We start from the raw sequence: 18,754 nt of genomic DNA on the forward strand, positions 1-18,754 counted from the left end.
TGTCTTATTTAGTTAAATTTTCTCTTTTATATCATATTACAACATTAATATATTCTTTCTTTTTGTTAGTTAGTTCAACAAACACCTTTATATTTTATATATTTTATTGGATGCAAGAATATATCTTTTTCTTTTAAACAATTCATCTGTTATCTTCTATGCAGGGTTTTTAATTTATTTATTCTTCATGTTACACCATGATAGCTTGGAATTCTACATTCTTAAGGTGTCAGGGTGTAACAGCGGGTAGGTGGAGGCGGAGAGTTGTAAAGTAGGTGCCCTCCCTCGATGAGTCTTTGGACTCCCTGGAGGTGTCACATAATAATAATAATAATAATACAATAAATCCTTATCTTTTTTATCAGCATGGATTTTTGTCAAATGTTCTTCTAATCTTGAAGGCTTCATAGATTCATGTGAAAAACGTTTTGGCAAATCAGGCACATTGGTAATGTTTTGTTTGTGGACAACTGAATAAAATTGTATTTCAAATATTCAATGTTATATTGTCCACATTTCTTCTTAATATCAGCCATGATATTATCTGTAAAAAAAAGTTAAATTTACAAAATTGCTAGAATTCAATTTTTCACATACCTAAACCAAATTATTTTTACAAGAAAAGGTATAAAAATTCTCACGTGAATTCTGCTGTTTTATTGGAACAGCAACAATTTGCTTTGTGTGTAATCCATGTAAATAAGGTACAGACTAGGTGTCGAATATGAACTAGAATTTTATGCACTACATCAAATTGTGAACTGCTTGTCACACAATTCAGAAACAATCTAAAACTGATTTCGTACATCTCATGTATTTATAATAACATGCACATATTCCTGCTGATGTGTACTGGACTTAAAATCCCAACCTGGCATAATCTTTCCTCGTCCATTCTGTTTAAGTGACCATACCACCTGAGATTAGCTCTGCTAACGCATTCCTGGATGCTGACAATGCCAGATTCTTTCCTAATATCCTCATTTTTAATATGATATTGCCATTGATGCCATCTGGTCATACTCCTAATCTTTCTCAGGACTCTCATATCTGCAGTCTCTAGTCTGGGCAATTGTTTTACTTCTAATCCAGCTCTCAGACCTATAAGTTAAAACTGGTTTAAACACTGTCTTGTATAGCTAATTTAGTGTTCCGACTAATTTCTCTCTTATTCCGTATGAATTTATTCAATTGACTTCCTACCATACCAGCTTTGTTGATTCTGTTGCCTATTTCCATATATAATTTACCATCTTCACTAAAAATCATGCCTAAGTAGCTGAAATATTTTACTTGTTCTATAGGTTCTCCATTCACAACGCACTTAACATTTTCAAGGATTCTGCCTATTTTCATTGTCTTTGTCTTTTTATTGCTAACCTTCATACCATATCTATTACAACATTTATTCAATTTAGTCAGGGAATCTTGCAGACTTGTAACTGGTAATTAGTTTACGGAATTAACAACGCAAATGAAGTATATTAATTAAAGGTAACTTTAATGAATCACTTCTATATTTCGGCAACGTCACATTGCCATCTTCAGGAACATAAAGATATGGTATGTGCACGCAGGCACTAACACAAAGCAAATGAGGAAGAAAGCAAGAAACTAATATTGTTCCTAAAGTCCTAATGGTGCCCTCTTGCGGGCTAATTTGGTAGTCTTGGCTGTTGGGCTGAAGTTCTCATAATGTAAGTCTCCCAAATTTGGGGTAGTTTCATGCACCCAAATTTGTTGAGGTTAGGAACGTTTTTTAGAGCTGCTAAAGATTCTTTGAATAATCTTTCGTATTTAAACTTGCTGCGATGAATTATTTTTGTTTTTTTCCAACGGATTTTATGGTGGGTATCTAAGGCATGGTCTGCCAGCCCAGAGCGGCTGTACTGGTGAAACCGGATGTAGTCTTTGTGTTCTGAAATCCTGATATTAGTTGTTCTGCCTGTTTGGAAAAGTTTGGCTTCGTTATGTGGATGATGTGTTTGCTATTTGGCCACATGGCTCAGACACACTCCACTCCTTCCTAACACACTTAAACAACCAACACCCCAGAGTCCAGTTCACCTTAGAAAAAGAGGAAAACAACACCCTCCCCTTCCTAGACGCTTTAATCACCTGCCAGCTTAATGGATCTTTGGTTTTCTCTGTTTACAGAAAACCCACCCATACTGGCCGATACATTCACCAGCAATCCCCCCCCCCCTCACAATAATATGGGGTTATAAAAACACTGTATAACAGGGCAAAATTAATCTGCTCAGATGACAAGGCCCTGACTACTGAACTAAACCACATCCTCAACACTTTCTTAGCCAATGGCTATAACCCCAAAAAAATCCAAAAAATACTAAAACCAGTAAACCACAACCCCCCTCCACAATAAAGATTACACCAAGTTTATCACCATCCCCTACATCCAGGGCACCTCTGAGAAAGTAACCAATATCCTCAAAAAATATGACCTTACTTCCTGTGACAGACCATATAAAAAGTTGGCATCCCTTATCTGCTCTACCAAAGACCAACCACTTCCCCTAGACCTACCTGGTGTATACCAGGTCCCTTGCAGCTGCAAATTGTCCTACTTTGGCCAAACAGGCAGAACAACTAATATCAGGATTTCAGAACACAAAGACTACATCCGGTTTCACCAGTACAGCTGCTCTGGGCTGGCAGACCATGCCTTAGATACCCACCATAAAATCCGTTGGAAAAAAACAAAAATAATTCATCGCAGCAAGTTTAAATACGAAAGATTATTCAAAGAATCTTCAGCAGCCCTAAAAAACGTTCCTAACCTCAACAAATTTGGGTGCATTAAACTACCCCAAATTTGGGAGACTTACATTATGAGAACTTCAGCCCAACAGCCAAGACTACCAAATTAGCCTGCAAGAGGGCACCATTAGGACTTTAGGAACAATATTAGTTTCTTGCTTTGTGTTAGTGCCTGCGTGCACATACCATATCTTAATGTTCCTGAAGATGGCAATGTGACGTTGCCGAAATATAGAAGTGATTCATTAAAGTTACCTTTAATTAATATACTTCATTTGCGTTGTTAATTCCGTAAGCTAATTACCAGTTATGTCTAACCAACGTATAAGCCTTGCTACTAGAATTGCAGACTTGTAGTGGATTTATTTAGAGGCATAACATCATCTGCATAAAGCAAAGAGCTGATTAACATCTCCAATTTTCATATCAGGTTTAATACCACTTTCCTTCATAATATGATCCATATCGATAATGAATTAGAGAGGGAATAATGAACATCCTAGTCTGACACCATATTTAACATTAAACGATCTTCCTGTACTTCCTTCAATTCTAACTGCTGACTTACAACTCAAATAAATATTGTCTGATATAATGCCCCATTGACACCATATAACTGTAGTGTATTGAATAACTTCTCTCTTGGCACCTCATCATATGCCTTTTCCAGATCGACATAACTTAAATACAGATCTTTGTTATATTCCCGTGATTTTTCAGCTATTTGTCGTAAAGTGAAGATCTGATCTGACAGCCTCTATTTGGCCTGAATCCAGCTTGTTCTTCACCAAGCTTTTCTTCCGCAATTCTTCTCAAGTATACTTGCACAAATCTTACCAGGAACACTCAGTTGGGAATACCTCTATAATTCTCACATTCAGTTTTATTTCCCTAATTATATACAGGTTAAAAATAGTAGTGCTGTTATGGTATTCTGTCATGTTAGGAATTTCATGATGATGACATCCCCACTTTTCTGACATGGATGATGATGTGACTCTTCATGGATGTATTCTGGTTGATAAAGAAGTAGCAGATCTAAAAGATAATTCATTGCGTCTTTTGTGTGTGTCTGTAATGTGAAGTGTAACTGAAATGGATAACATTTTGTCTGAAATGTTATCCATTTCAGACAAAACAAACCATCAATCACCAAATTTCATAGTGCCAACATTTATGTATCATAATGTAGGTTTAGAAGTAATATCACTTAGGAGATGTGGTACCTTTTACTTGCCGGTGTAATTTCTGAACTGTTAAATATCCAGAATGTATCATAAATCAGAGAGTATTGACAGGTAAGTCTCATTTAAGCAAGTCACTGATATTTTATTCTTCCCAAACCTATGATATGGTATAGATATTGCTGACAATCTTTCCACCATTTGAAATGGTTTGTCATATGAGCTGGATACTTTTGCATCCAAGATTAATACTTTATCTTAGAATATGGTTAACATTAGAAAATAAAAGTTTTTAAGATCTGCAAGAAATTAACATAAACGGTTATATATTGGCCAAAGGATTTTAATAATTGATACTAAGTAATTAAACGGCATCAAGTTTTGCCAACGTAGCTGTCTGGCTTCGTCAGGGTGTATAAAAGAGATACAAAACAATTTAAACTGTTAGTGAAGAAATGAACCAAATACAGTTGTATTTTTTACAAATACAGAAGAATGCATACATCAAACGCATGAAGCGTGTATGATAATCAACTGTTGTTATGCAGGAACAGGTTCTTCTGTATTTGTAAAAAATACAGTTGAATTCGGTTCATTCCTTCACGAACAGTTTAAGTTGTTTTGTATTTCTTTTATACACCCTGACGAAGCCAGACAGCTAAGTTGGCGAAACTTGTTGGTGTTTTTTACTTAGTATCCATTATTAAAATCCTTCGACCAATATAAAACCCAGTTTATGTTAATTTCTTGCATTCATTAGATGGTCAAAAATAATATAGAATCGTTTTTAAGATCTGTTGATTTTCCATCAACTACATGAAAATCTTTGTAAACTACAAGATTTTCACCATATCATGTCATGCCATCATTCACATTAGAAAAATGGGGGCTGTTAAAATCTTAATGAACATATTCAATGAGACACTGGTCAGTAAAGCTTTCAATAGAGATACGATTTCTGGTTCTGCTCAAGAAGAAATTATTCTTATTCCACTTCTATATGTCAAAGGAGTATTATCAGAAAATATTACTAAAATTCTAAAGCCACTGACATTCATGTAGCATTTTATCCTGTCTGAAACATTTCTACTTTCCTTTCTTCATCTAATGACAAGCTTCCACCATTGAACTTTTCCAGACTGGATCCTTATGCTACCATTATTTTTAATGGCTTTATAAAGAAAGCTATGAAGCCTAATTTGAACAGGACTAGTGGCTTATGTTATCTCCATTTGGGAAGATATTACTTCTTCAATCTTCTAAAACTTTGTTTCTTTTAACTCAAGGAATTTATTGATTGTTTGTTACTATAAGGTGCATTTATGAATGTTTTTTTTTTCTTTTAAGTATTGAATTCACATAAATAATTTGTTATTTAGCATAATTATTCAGTCGCCATTTTTATTTTAATAGAGATTGTACATAGGAGCAGTTGTGTATTCGTTTAAGTTGTACAGTTTTTTTTTTTGGATTTATCCTGCATTTAACTTTTTAACATGAAAGCAAAAAATAAGTTATATAGTTTTTTTACCTTAAATTTATGACCTATACCATTTTCTGTTTTAATATCAGGCTATAAAAGAGGTGGAACAAAAGACCTCCCCTTCCCTCCCAATGTACTTGTTTTTAAATAGTTCATTTTTAGGCCCCACTAAGCAACAGAACTGTTTAATGGTCATATGTTTTCTTCAGTAGTGGGTAGATATAAACATTGCATGTTTTAAGTTACAAAGAGGCATGTCACAGGAAAAAAAAATAAAATAAATAAAAATTGTATATCCTTACGGTCTTATTGCCCTAATAGGAGCAGTTATAAGTTAACCATCTATTTAGAGTTATGAACTCTTCATCATTATATTTTTAAAAATTTTTTAATATGTATACATATTAAGGAATGCAACATGTTAAAAAGTGCAATTAGTGTGATTTAATTTTAATTTGGTAGGAATTAAAACCACACTGCTTGCACTACTTAATCCACAAAGCACATGACAGAAATGGTTAGCTACTTGTTCTGCTGTTTGTTTGTACTTATTCTTAATGAAGTAATTGAATAGAGGATATGTTAATGATTACTAGAAACTAGAAACACAGACACAAGAATAATTTATTAATGCCACTATTTCATTCTGAATCTAACAGATCATCAGTGCACAAGGAGTTCAGAAGATGGAGCAAAAACAATGCATTGTTTTTCCTTTCAACAGATATGAGCCATGTGAAAGGAACACCTTATGACAGATGGTAAGGTGTGATAAAAAAAAAAAAAAGAAGAAGAAAGAAATTCAAAATATTTAAAAAAACTGGGATGTTCCTCTGGAGTGTTTCTTTTTTTTTTTTTATTTTTTTGTGTATATATTTTTAATTTAATTTTTTTATTGTATCATCTGTCATATGTTACTCTAAATTGTGGCTTGCAAGTATCATTGATTAGAAAAACATTCCATTGTTTGTTGCTTGACCTTACAGATTATTTATGCACTGATGATAGATTCAAAGCAAAATATTAATTTCTGGTCTATATGTTGCTAATCATCTTAAAAGATTACTGTATCTCATGAGCCATTAAAAACCTGAGGATATGTTGTACTAATTATCAGTATTGTATTCTGATTACTATTAGTTACTAAAATAGTTTGTTTATAACAGTACCCTTATTATGTTGATAAACTGAAAATAATATTAATTCCACAGGTATCTTTAAAGACAAACAACACTGCACTTAGATATCATTGTAGTCCAAAGTATATGAGGTGTGGCTGTTAAATAATGAGATTGCAAAAATGTGGTTTATTATTACAATTGTACAACTTAATTGTTATCCCCTTCAACATACTCCTCTCCTCTATCTATACACTGCTGCATACGAATTTTCCATTGTTGGAAGCAGTGCTGCAGGTCATCAGATTTTATCTGCTTCAGTAGCGTTGCCATTTTCTCCTTCACCTCATCCACTGACTGAAAATGGGTGCCCTGTAATGTGGATTTCAACTTTGGAAAAAGGTAAAAGTCGCATGAAACCAAGTCTGGTGAGTACGGTGGATGGCTCAACACTGGGATCTTCTTATCAGCCAGATACTGCTTTACAGACAGTGCATTGTGGTCTGGAGCACTGTCCTGATGGAGAATCCAAGCGTTGTTCTTTCACAGATCAGGTCTCTTCTTCCTCACTCATTCTCTCAGCTTGTCCAGAACTTCAAGGTAATAATGTTGGTTAACTGTCTGACCCTCTGGTGCCCATTCCACTATTACCACACTATTGATATAAAAAAAAAATGATTAGCACTGCCTTCGGTTTTGACTTGCTCATTCTTGCTTTTTTCATTCTTGGTGATGGAGTTGTCCAGTGCATTGATTTACTCTTTGTTTCTGGATCATACTGGAAAATCCACGTCTCATCACATGTGATTATCTTCTCCGCTGTCAGCCGTTCCATGATGTTAGTGCAAATGTTTCCACAAATCTTTCTGCTCCTGACACAAGTTTTTGGGAACCATTATGGCACAGGCTTTATTCATGTTCAATTGCTCATGCAAAATTTGTTGTACAGTCTCCTTATCAATGTGCACCATGTCTGCTGTCATCCGAATGCTTGATTGGCAATCGTTGCGGACAATTTCATTAATTTTCGCCTCTTCAATGTTTTCTTGACCTTCAGCAAAGCGTTTGTGCAATTCAAACATTTGCGCATGTGACATTATATTATCACCATACACCTCTTGCAACAATTTCAAACACTCAGTCAGCGATTTCTTCAATTTCACAAGGAATTTGAGATTAATGCGCTGCTCAAGTTTAACATTAGACATTATTCCAGCAAAGTGACTTCACATGTGTTTCTTTTATAACTGCCTACAGACTAATTATGAGCGACAGTGAACAATGCTTATCTCAACTGCTTCTAGAACTTTCAAGTTCATTCACGCCGCAAGTGCATCCCATTGCTACGAATACACAATTCACAGTGCACCTTGTCTCGTTATTTAATAGTCACACCTTGTATATTAATGCTTGAGAAAAGCAGCTGGAGTAAATGATATTCGACCAGAATTCTCAAGTATCTAAAATTTTTACAGTGAATTACACTGCATAATTCAGTAGGTCCAACTACAGATGACTGGAGTAGAACTCTCAAAGTTTGCATCTGTGAAAAAGGAAAATGAATGAAGGTATTACAGATGAATTTCTATACAGTTTTGGATAAGGTTATATGCATCTCTAAATCTTGGTTTGTATGCCAGCGAATGGAAAAATAATCCATTGTTGTTCCACCTTTTGAATTACTGATGTACTAATGATAATCTTTTTGCTTTGCAAGCATACTCGAGAAGAGAAACTAGAATAGGCAAAATCTTTGTTCATGCCAAATAAAGATTGCAACGAGCAGATTTTCACTTTGTGACATATAGTTGAAAAATTCTAGGAATATACAAGGATCTGTACTAAAATTTTGTAGATTGGGAAAAACATACAGCAAGTGCCAAAAGAAAAGCTGTTCAGAATATTACAATTACATGGAATAAATAGAACATTATCCAGAAGCAGTACATATAAACAGTAGTCTATATTTAAGTTGTAAATCAGCAGTTAGAATTGAAAGAAGTACAAGGAAATGGTTTCATGTAAAATCAGGTGTGACAGAGGTACTCTCTATCTCCATTCTAATTCATTACCAATATGGATCACATTATGAAAGAAAGTGGCATTAAGCCTAACATCAGAATTGGAGATATCACACTTAGCTCTTTGCTTTATATCGATGTTGTACTCTTAAACAAATCCAGTGCAAGTCTCTGGGATTATTTAACTAAATTGAATAGCAGCTATAACAAATTTGCCATGAAAATTAGCAGTGAAAAGATTAAACATATAAGAATAGGTTCTTAATGGGGAACCTGTAGAATAAGTAAAATATTTCAGTTATTAGGCATAATGAGAGCAATTTCAATAAATGAATATGTAATAAGTGAGAAATTAGTCAAAACATTAAACTATCAGTATACAAGACCATGTTCAAACCATTTCTAACTTATGAATCTGAGAGTTGGGTTAGGAAAAAAATAAATGAATAAAAGACTGGAGTCTATAGATATGAAAGTTCTGAGAAAAAGAACAGAGGCCATCAGTGACAATCATACTAAAAATTAAGATATCAGGAAGCAACTTGATATTGTTGGCATTTGAGCTAATCTGAGATTGTATGTTCACTTAAACAGAATTGGGGAGGAAAGATTTGCAAAACAAGTTTGATGTGAGATGTCAAGAAAAAAATCCAGATGAAGATCTAGATGGATTGGTGCAGTTTGGCAGAAATAGAAGATCTGACAATATTGGCATGCTGATGTCTGGGAGTAATTTGGAGGAAAATTGTATAAACTTGATCATGTGCTTCTGTTATAATATCCTGTATGCTCTTTAAAGGTGTGTATTAGGAAATTAATGATGATGATGCATCCTGAAACTTTGAATGATATAAGCACGTAATCACAAGAAAGATATTTATTTAACCAAATATTTCGGTCTGGAAATAGCAGACCATCGTCAGTGGTATTACAAGAACAGTTTAAAAAATACAAGCTAGAATACTAACAATAGATCGTTAAAATTAGAACATGCCGCGTGATGTTATATCACTAAGTATGAAATGGAATATTTTGAAGTAGAAACATGATTGAATTTGCTATTAAAAAAAAAAAAATTAATTAATGAGTAATCTTGATTAGACTTTCCTAGATTTTTGATATAGCTATACAGTCATTACGATTCAGGTTGGGGCAATGGAACCAGGCCTCCACGCTTTCCTTGAACAAACGTCTGAACCTATAACGGGATCTATGTAAGAGGCAAGTCCTGGACCAAAGGATGCTGTGGTCAGTTTCAATCCCGTGTTGAGCCAATCCAGACTTTTCAGGTTTGTTGTGAAGAATGGATGATTGATGTTCTTGGATTCTTTTTTCAAGAGAATCCAGTTTGTCCAAAATAAGAGAGATCACAGTTGCACGGAATTTGATAAACTCCAGGAAGAGATAAAGTTGAGCGTTTGTCTTTAGGAGAAGGAAAATGAGAAGACAATTTGTTAATAGGTGAATACGTAGTTGTTAAATCATATTTCTTTAAAATTCTTGCGATAGGTTCTGAAATACTGGAGATATAAGGAATAGGCACTCGACGTATTGAAACTTTGTTGTTTTGTGGAGGATTATAAGAATTGAGAAGATGTTGAGTACTTTTTTCAGAAAAGCCATTGAGTTTCATGTGTTGTTGGATAGTAGAAAGTTCTTTCTGAAGATAATCAAAAGTAGAACAATTAGTTTTGGCTCTTCTGATGAGGCATTTTATAATTCCTGTTTTTTGACATGGATGATGGGCTGATTCTTTAAGAATATAACGACCTGTGAATGTTGGTTTCCTGTATACTGTAGTTGTAAGAATATTTGAAGGTGATCGGATGAGGAGAACGTCTAAAAAAGATAACTGGTTGTTTTCTTCTAATTCCATAGTAAACTTTATGCGATGATGCAAGGAATTAATACTGTTTAAAAAGGAAGGTAAAGCGTTTTTGCTGTGAGGCCAAATAGTAAATATGTCATCTATATATCTTACCCAAAAAGATGGTTGAGGGAAAATAGATGCGAAGAGGACTTTTTCTAAATGTTCTAAATAAAAGTTGGCTAAAGCCGGAGAAAGAGGACTTCCCTTGGCCGTTCCTTCTACTTGGCTATAAAATTTGTTTTGACATAAAGATTCTATATCAAAACTAACCATAAGATCTGTCGGTTGTAATGAGACATTTTTTAATTTTGCTAAGAAATCTGAGGAGTTTTTTAAAAAAGAATTAGAGTTGCCAATGTAAGATTTCAATAATTTAGCTAGATATTTGGCTATACGGTAAGTAGGAGAATCAATAAAATCTACTATTGGACGAAGAGGATAGTCAATCTTATGGATTTTTGGAAGGCCATAAAATCTAGGAGGTCTTGCAAAATGAGTTTAAAGTCTTTCAATTGTGTCTTTATCCAAACTGACAACTTCATCAAGGAGAGAATTTAATTTCTTTAGTTGTCTGTTGGTTGGATTATAATCAATTTCTTGATGTCTCATTACAACCTACAGATCTTATGGTTAGTTTTGATATAGAATCTTTATATACCAATATACCTCTCAAGGAAACTTTAAAATTACTTGCTGACATCTTTCCTCAAGATATTATAAAACTATTCGATTTTGTAATACATTCTGGATATTTCGTATGTCAAAACATATGGAATCCAACTAACCTACGATAGTTGGATTCCATCCATCATCAGGGTATATGGATAGCTACTGGTGCCTTTCGCACCTCACCCACTCCTAGTCTCTATGTAGAAGCAAATGAACCGGCTCTATCACTTCGACGGAAACAATTGTCTCTTTATTACGCCCTAAAAATAAAATCTCTCCCAGATCACCCTACATGGAATAGTATTTTCTCTCTGCATTGGGAAGCTCAATATCACATACATCAAACTGCTATACATCCTTTTGGTATGCATATTAAAGAAACTGCACAAGCTGTTAGTATAAATGTTGACAATATTAGCTGCACTAATGTTGTCAACATTAGTGCAGAAATCTTATACCCCATCGTCCATTTACCTACAATTGTTTAATGCACACAGAGCAGCACATGCTGATTTCTTACCCATCTATAATGATGGTTCAAGAACTAACACCTCTGTTGGCTGTGCTGCTGTGTTTCCTGACATTATTATCTCAAATCAGATCCCACTAGACTGCAGTAATTATACAGCAGAGTTACATGCCATTCAGCTTGCACTTATGGATATAAAAGAAAACTGCTAATCCTCATCCAGTACTTTATGAAGTGCTACACCTGCTTCACACAATGAAAATCCTTAATTTCGATGTTCAGTTCTGCTGGATTCCCAGCCACATCGGAATCAAAGGAAATGAGGCTGCAGATGCAGCTGCTAAATCAGCCCATACCTTCTCCACATACTATTTGACAATTCCATATACAGACTACAGACAACTTATAAGATCAAAGCTAATTGCTCAGTGGGAGTTAACATGACAAGGAACATCAACAAACAAATTATATAAAATTATACCTGAAATTAAACACTGGCATTCTAGTCAACGTACAAAGAGAAGGGAGAAGGTTGTCCTTGCTAGGCTCCGCATAGGTCACAGTCACCTTACGCATTCTCGTTTACTGGGAGCTGATAACCCTCCCATATGTGGAAAATGCAACACACGTCTCACTATTCATCATATTCTGGTAGATTTACAAAAATATACACAAGAGAGGAATGAAATTTTCGCTTATCTAACCAAGCCATATACACTCAGGGAAATGCTAGCAGACTCAGGCAAATTGCATGAGGTTTTTAATTTTTTTAGAAAGAATTAATTTGTACAAACACATTTGACCATAAATTTGTTTATATGTAAATACTTTTTTTTTTTTTTGCTTAACTTAACTTTTATACATATACAGTAAAACCCCGATGTTACGTGGTAGGTGGGACCAACAAAAAGCGCGTAAGTCGGATTCGCATAACTCGGGGTATAATTTTGCATGTAATTTATATATACAAACATACAATTGGGACCAAAGGTTTACAAAAACACCTACATTTTTTAAGAAAGATAATCATAATTGTAGTTTTTCATACATAAAAAAAAGAAAGTTATTTCGATGTCGATGGTTTCATAAAATCTAATAGATTAGTCTGACGGCATAATGTCTTTTTCTTGTCACGCAAAATTTCTTCATAGCAAACTAATGATTTTTTTATTCCTTGCCTTGTGGCTACAATTTGTTCCTCGTTAGAATCTATGTCCTCCAAAATCTGTAAACCTTTCTTTTATGATTGTTCTTACTGTGGATTCCTGTAGATCGAACTTCTTTACTAGCTCGCAAATTTTCATTCCGCCTTCAAAATCCTTAATAATGTTGAGTTTTGTTTCTAAAGTTAATATTTTGCTTTTCTTGCTAGCTGTAGAAGAATCGGACTTGCTTCTTTTGGATGACATTGTTATTTTTTATGTGATAAAATTTTTATCAAGAACATAACATTAAACAATCGCAAGGTTTGTAGACTATAAAAATCGTGTATGAATGGAGACCGCGCGAAACACGTCAGTGCTTGTTCACAGCATGTGTGACACCAGTGTCACAGCATGTGTGACACCAGTGTCACAGCATGTGTGACACCAGTGTCACAGCATGTGTGACACTGGTGAATGTGGCCGGCGCCTGAAAGATACGACCGGGTGAGGTGTGAAGCGGGACAGGAATACATACATATGAGAAACTGCGTAACTCCGGATTCACGTAAGTCGGGATATGACTGTATATTTTTCATTAGGTTAAATCTGACCAATTATGTATTATCATGGGCCTTGATCTTGTATATTTGTATCACCTTGCTGTAATTTTGTTAATATGTAAATACCATAATGCTAAATTTTACGCATCAGTGCTGTATAATAATTCCTTTCTGACTCTTTAAATATTAGTATAATAATGTTTGTTGTAATCTTACTAGATGTAGACATTGCTTTCCTTGTCTTGTTTTGTATATACATATGTTAGCCTATAGTTATCTATTTATGTACTGCTGAAACCTCTGCAGTAATTTTGTTTATATGTAGATACTGTATCACTTAACATGCATTTTGTGTATGCATCTTATTTACCACTTTATTTTTCAAATAATCATGTAGTGCTGTAGGACATCTTACCTATTTGTGTACTTTCTAGTAATTCTGTTTCTACTGCATTGCTAAATTCAATTTTCATCCATGCATATTGTATAATAATCCCTTTTTGCCTATATTTACTGCTATAAAGGCATCTATTATAATTTTACATACATGTAGATACTGCATTCCTTGGCTTAGTGTTTCATATATTATGTATTAACTTATATTGTTAACTATTTTTTCACTACTGTAATAACACCTTGTGTGTTGCTGCACCCTCTACAGCAGTTCTTTACCTAGAGATGCTGCTTTGTGAAACTAGATTCTTGTACAGACATATTGTTTTTAAATTTTCTGTAAATGCTAATGTAACCTTTAGTATGGCACAGTATGACCTTTGTAGTTTTTGTGCCAAATAAACTATAAACCAAACCAAACTATCCTTGCATACAACCTCACTACATGACTCTCTCGCTGATTCAATCAATGTTTTCTTCAGGATTTGCCACTGACTCTCCAAGGTTTGGTTCCTGTTCTCAAACTCTTTCATTTTTGCTTCAATAATGTTTGTGTATTTTAGTCTACAGTTTACATCTGAGAGCTGCTCAACTGTTATTTGCTTTAAAACTTTATTCCACATTCTTCTTTTCAATATGAAATTCAATTTTTTCTTGCGGGGTGCTTAAGGGTCAAAGCTGTATAACTAAGAGGAGACCTCCACATAGCCTTTAAAGGAATGCGGAGAACCGACCAGGGCTTCTGACCTAATGTCCAATCCTCACCTTCTCGTGGTGCACCTTGTTGGATATCTACCTGGATACTGAACGAACGAGGATGGGCTGGCAATTTGGGATTTAGCCGACCAAATTGTATTCTTATTGGTTAAACCAAAATAAAAAATGATGGTACAACATGACAAAATTTCATGCCGGCTGGGGCGTCGCCCGGTTAAACAAGGCCCCCCGTTGTTTTCGCCAGGGAACCAGGGCGAACAGCGAAAAGTCAGCTACTGGAACAAATCTGAAAACAAACCCCAACTCAACATCACCAGAGTTAAAGATCGGTACTATCAACGTAAGAAGCCTGAATGGCAAAGAAATGGAGCTAGCTGAGGAATTAGATAAGTACCAGATCGACATAATAGGGGTGACTGAAACAAAAAAGACCAAAACTGGTGAGATCTTTCTGAGCAATAAATACAAAATGTTATATTCAGGCAATAACAATCAAGGAAAAGAAGGAGTAGCCATAGTATTCAACACAAAATAAGAGGCTAATCTTCTTGAATGGCAGTCAGTCTCAAGTAGAGTAATGTGGGCAAATATGAGAATGGGGAACTGGACAATGAGACTTATTTGTGCCTATGGTCCCACAGAAGGTTCTACTAAGGTAGAAGTGGAGGAATTTTTTGAGGCTTTAGAAAAAGCAACTGACACAATGAAAAAGGAAAAGCTGATCCTTGTTGGGGATCTAAATAGTAGAGTAGGAAATGATTGTGAGACATACAAAAATATTTTGGGAAAATTTGGAGAAAAGAGTAAAGCTAATAATAATGGCAAATATATGTTGGATTTCTGCTCAGGACATGGACTGGTTATTACTAACACCATGTTCCAACATAAAAATGTGCACAAATTCACATGGAGAGAAGAGGCTAGGAATAAGAAAAGTCTCATTGACTATGTTATTGTTGATAGTGATGTTTTCTCCCTGGTGCAGGACACCAGAGTGTACAGAGGATTTGAAATTGCAAGTGATCACTATTTAGTCTTGAGCAGGATAAAATTGAATTTCATATTGAAAAGAATAACATGTAAGAAAGTTTTAAAGCGAATAAAAGTTGAGCAGCTCTCAGATGTAAACTGTAGACTAAAATACAGAAATATTATTGAAAAGAAAATGAAAGAGTTTGAGAACAGGAATCAAACCTTGGAGATTCAGTGGAAAACTCTGAAGGAAACATTGATTGATTGATTCTGCCAGAGAGGCATGTGGTGAGGTTGTGTGCAAAGATAAAAAAATCAGAACTCCCTGGTGGATACAGGAAGTTAAGGAGGCAGTGAAGGAAAAGAAGAAAGCATATCAAAAGTTCCTGGCAAATAAGTCAGCTTGTGCTCTTAGAGAATATAGAGACAAATGCAAGAATGCTAAACACTGTGTAAAACTAGCTAAACAAAAGTCATGGGAGGACTTTGGCAAGAATATAGAAAATAAATATCAAGAAGGTGGCAAAATATTCTGGAGGTTGTTGAAGAAGCTTAGGAATGGAGGAAAGAGTGCTGTAAAAGGAATTAGAGATGATAAAGGTGAAATGAAAACAGGAGAAAAAGATATCCTTGAAGTATGGAGTAATTACTTTGAAAAACTACTAAATGAAACAAGCAGTGATAACAGCACAGTGGTAAAAAACACTGACCAGGCATGCAGTCAGGAATACATATCCATACTTGAAGTAGAAAAAGCCATCAAAGGCTTGAAATGTGGAAAGGCAGCAGGAGTAGATGATATTCGACCAGAAATGCTGAAGTATGGTGGTATAAGAGTCTTACAGTGGCTGCACTGCATAGTTCAGAAAGCCTGGACAGAGGGACGAATTCCCGATGATTGGAGTAGAGCTCTCATAGTACCCATATATAAAAAGGGAAATAAAACTGAATGTGAGAATTACAGAGGTATTTCCCTACTGAGTGTTCCTGGCAAGATCTATGCAAGTATACTTGAGAAACGGTTGAGAAGAATTGTGGAAGAAAAGCTTGGTGAAGAACAAGCTGGATTCAGGCCAAATAGAGGCTGTCAGGATCAGATCTTCACTTTACGACAAATAGTCGAGAAAGCATGGGAATATAACAAAGATCTGTATTTAAGTTTTGTCGATTTGGAAAAGGCATATGACAAGGTGCCAAGAGAGAAGCTATTCAATACGCTGCAGTTATATGGTGTCAATGGGGCATTATATCAAGCAATACTTAGTCTTTATTTGAGTTGTGAGTCTGCAGTTATAATTGAAGGAAGTACAGGAAGATGGTTTAATGTTAAATCTGGTGTGAGACAAGGATGTACATTATCCCCTCTGTTATTCATTATCTATATGGATCACATTATGAAGGAATGTGGTATTAAACCTGATATCAAAATTGGAGATGTTAATGTCAGCTCTTTGCTTTATGCGGATGATGTTATACTTCTAAATAAATCCGCTACAAGTCTGCAAGATTCTCTGACTAAATTGAATAGCTGTTGTAATAGATATGGTATGAAGGTCAGCAATAAAAAGACAAAGACAATGAAAATAGGCAGAATCATTGAAAATGTCAACTGTGTTGTGAATGGAGAACCTGTGGAACAAGTAAAACATTTCAGCTACTTAGGCACAATTTTTACTGAAGATGGTAAACTAAATATAGAAATAGACAACAGAATCAGCAAAGCTGGTATCGTGGGAAGTCAATTGAATAAATTCATATGGAATAAGAAAGAAATTAGTCGGAACACTAAATTAGCTGTATACAAGACTGTGTTCAAACCAATTTTAACTTATGGATGTGAGAGCTGGGTCAGAAGTAAAACACTTGACCAAAGACTAGAGACCGCAGATATGAGAGTCCTGAGAAAGATTAGAGGCGTGAACAGATGGCATCAATGGCAATATCATATTAAAAATGATGATATTAGGAAAGAACTTGACATTGTCAGCATCCAGGAATGCATTAGCAAAGCTAATCTCAGGTGGTATGGTCACTTAAATAGAATGGGAGAGGAAAGATTAGCAAAACAAGTGTTCTCTGCCAGGTTGGCAGGAAAACGACCCAGAGGAAGACCAAGATATGGGTGGATTGATACGGTACAAAGTGCCTTAGACGATAGAAATATAAGATCTGATAATGTTGGAGTCTTGACAAGTAACAGACTGATTTGGAGGAAAATTGTTTATAGGAAGTTAGTAATGATGTAATTTTTTCATGTAGTACTGTCATATCCTGTACACCCCTTGAGGGTACATGGCAGGAATTTGATGATGATGATGATTTTTTCTTGCTCAAGACTAAATGGTGATCACTTCCAATTTCAAATCCTTTGTACACTCTATGTCCTGCACCAGAGAGAGAAAACATCACTGTCAAGAATAACATGGTCAATGAGACTTTTCTTGTTCCTTGTCTCTTCTCTCCATGTGAATTTGTGCATATTTTTATGTTGGAACATTGTGTTAGTAATAACCAGTCCATGTCCTGAGCAGAAATCCAACAGGTATTTGCGATTATTATTAGCTTTGCTGTTTTCTCCAAATTTTCCCAAAATATTTTTGTATGTTTGACAATCATTTCCTGCTCTGCTGTTTAGATCCCCAACAAGGACCAACTTTTCCTTTTTTATTGTGTCAGTTGCTTTCTTTAAAGCTACAAAACATTCATCAACTTCTACCATTGTCCAGTTTCTCATTCTGATATTTGCCCACATCACTGCATTTGATATTGCCTGCCATTCACTACTCCTTTTCCTTGATTGTCATTGACTGAATATAACATTTTGTATTTATTGCTCAGCAAGATCTCACCAGTTTTAGTCTTTTTTGTTTCAGTCACCCCTATTATGTCAATCTGGCACTTATCCAATTTCTCAGCTAGTACCATTTCTTTGCCATTCAGACTTCTTATGTTGATAGTACCGACTTGAACTCTGGAGATGTTGAGTTGGGGTGTGTTTCAGGATTTGTTCCAGTAGCTGACTTTTTGCTGTTTTCTCCGGAGTACTCTGGCGAAAACAACGGGAGTCTTGTTTAACTGGGCAACAGCATGAAATTCTATCATGTTGTACCATCATTTTATATTGTGGTTTGAATGAATAAGAATACAATTTGGTGGGCTAAATCCCAAACTGCCAGCCCATCCTCATTCATTCAGTATCCAGGTAGATACCTAACAGGGTGCACCATGAGAAGGTGAAGATTAGACATCTCAGGGGTCCTGGGCCGTTCTCCACATTCCTTAAAATGCTATGTGGACGTCTCCCCCCAGTTATGCAGCTTTGACCATTAAGCATCTCAGAAAGTATAAAAGTCATTATAATTAATATTTAGT

At 35.2% G+C, this 18,754-nt stretch overlaps 1 protein-coding gene across 2 annotated transcripts in view; it reads left to right on the top strand.

The window, feature by feature from the left end:
- Cdc27 (cell division cycle protein 27) overlaps positions 1-18,754 on the top strand; it is a 392,586-nt gene that overhangs the window by 257,562 nt on the left and 116,270 nt on the right. The gene's annotated exons all lie outside the window — the stretch shown is intronic.

This window comes from Typopeltis vanoorti, chromosome 15 (assembly GCF_054136105.1).
Source record: "Typopeltis vanoorti isolate ZY-2024b chromosome 15, IOZ_Tvanoo_1.0, whole genome shotgun sequence".
NCBI lineage: Eukaryota > Metazoa > Arthropoda > Arachnida > Uropygi > Thelyphonidae > Typopeltis > Typopeltis vanoorti.